We start from the raw sequence: 2,624 nt of genomic DNA, 5'->3' as shown, positions 1-2,624 counted from the left end.
TCTGATGGAAAGTGTTGGCCCGAGTGCAGGGGAACATATTTCAGGGATGGTTTGGGGATTTGATTACCTGTTCCTGGCTAGGGACACTTCCCACAGGTAGCAGGGGAGCATATTTCAGGGATGGTTTGGGAATAGGATGTCCTATTCCTGACTAGGGGCACTTCCCACAGGTATCGGGGGAGCATATTTTGGGGATGGTTTGGGAATAGGATGACCTATTCCTGGCTAGGGGCACTTCCCACAGGTAGCGGGTGGGAGGGAGGCCTGCTACTTCTGGGAGGTTTGAATAGGGAGAAGGGATAATGAAGCAGGCAAGCCTCCAAGGCTTAGATCCCTATGACACAGCTGAACAAGCTTCCTCAAGACTTGTGTCCAATACCTGGCAGACCTGGAACATCCAGCAGGATGGGAACCTCTGTGTGTATGGGTGGGGTGGGGTGGGGGCTGACTGGTGGGTCTGTGGGGGCACTGAGAAGGGGTGGGGACCTTTGGGTGGATACCTCTGGGTGTTGGTGTGGGGCCTGGCTGGCAGGTCTGCGCAGAGTGCCGAGGCAGGGCTGAAGCTTGAACCATATGCCTGGTTGCCCTCTGGTGCCAGTTGAGGTGGAGTGGGCACCCTGAGAACCTCAAAAGAGGCAGCTGGTTGGTCTGATACCCCAGATGTCCTCAGGGAGTGCAGGCAATGGGGTTGAAGTCAGCTTCTGATTCAGAGAAGTGCTCTGAGTTGTCTTGGGAATAAACAGATAGACTTGATACCCCGACCTAAATCTCCCCACTCACTGATCTGCATGGAGTTCTGGGCATGAGCTACCTATTTGGTTGCCATCTAGGCCAAGCTTCCAGCTATTCAATTTTTATAACAAGAAAAAATAGGGCCAGTTACTCAAACAGGGATTCATGCTTGGTAAAGTAGAAGATCAGAAAAAAAAAATAGCAAGACTCTCAAAGAGATGGCCTGTCGCAATGACTGCAAAATTGAGCTCAGTCATAGCAACACTTGTGAAGAAGGCTCTGGACCTGACAGTATTTCCTTCAGTTTACACAGTGTCCCTGTGTGTCAGCACCTACTTGAAGGCATCTATCACATATACATATGCTTACTTTAGTGCTTTTCCTTTGGAGACAAAAAGCACTGATCAATTGAAATTTTAGTTTGTGAAACTGAATATATTTAAGCAACATAGATTTGAAATAACAAAGAATGTGATGAAATACACATTCCCATAGAGAGAAAAACTACTTGTCCATTAGCTGTTTAAATAAAAATGACATTCATCGTCTATGGCACTACAGACAGTAGCACAATATAATTCCCATTTGAATTTTAAGCTCTTTAGGCCAGTTGAAATATAAAACTCAGGACAGAGACATTATTATATGAAAAAGTTGTAAAAATAAACCATATGAAGCATAAATATAAGTTTGCTATTATTTCTTAACAAGGGAGATGCTGCATATCTATCATTTCTGTTTCTTTTCAGTTTGTCCAGTCTCCTGCCTCTGTCAAATGATACAGTAATTTCTCATATCTTCCTATTTATCGTTGATGTTAACTGTATTTTATTTATTTTATTCTGTGTCAGGACAAACAAGTAAATAAATAGAGTTTCCATTTTTCTTCAGGCTAGCATGAAATAGTCTTAATGATCATACTTCATATGTAGTAATAGGTTTACTGCTTCATAAGTCTGAAAATAATTAACTCCCCAAAATACAGAATGGACAAATGACTCCAGGCAAAATTAAAATGATTTGTGCATACTTGGCTTATTAAATTACTTCATAAATGTATACACCATCATTTGATTAAAACAAAACAACTCAAGACAAATGTCTTAGTTTGTGTTTATCTGGAAAGCAGACCAGGGATTACATGTATGAGAACATAACTTGAGACTAAGAAGTATGAGAGGACACAATACAAGGTTACTTATCAAGGTGATCTCCATGCTGAGCTTTGTCCTCCTGAGACTCTCTAAATTATTATATACAATTTACTTTGGAATTGTCAATCTGGGGGAGAAAAGCAAGCATTTCCCCAACATTTCCATCTTCAGTGGTCTGAAAGGTACATTATAGTGTATTAACACTTGCATTTAGCCATTTGTACTTCCATTTTGTGAGAATCCTCCATATATCTCCTATAGGTTCAATAGAAAACACGAGGTCAAGTGCAGGGTTAGATTATCTTGATAAGGAGAAAAAGTAAGGTTATTGTAGCAGGTTACAGTTATGTGAAGCTGGTTGATGCAGCAGTGAGTGGACTTGGACCACAAGGACACGAGGCATGTATCCAACTACTATAAGAGAAATAAACTAAATTATGGATTTATACTTTAATGAATTGAAGAGGAATTGCTCATTAATTTCAGTCAAACACTTTGTTAGAGAACCCGTGATGTTTTATTTGACATATAATCTACTCTGACAAATAGAGGGAAAACAATATTTTAATGTCTGTACCCAGATAATGACAAACGTATTATTTTTAATGTGATTGCTTTGGGCTGAACAGAATCAAATTGAATTTCTGAAGTAGAGAATCCTTAGTAAATTTGGATAGTTTTACATATGGTGGAAGGACATACAAAGGATTCCTACTTGCCTTGGAAATGAGGTTAAAT

This window comes from Echinops telfairi, unplaced genomic scaffold (genome assembly GCF_000313985.2).
Source record: "Echinops telfairi isolate 266 unplaced genomic scaffold, ASM31398v2 ScPeMD7_7468;HRSCAF=8506_0, whole genome shotgun sequence".
NCBI lineage: Eukaryota > Metazoa > Chordata > Mammalia > Afrosoricida > Tenrecidae > Echinops > Echinops telfairi.
Note: the sequence above shows the minus strand (reverse complement) of the source record.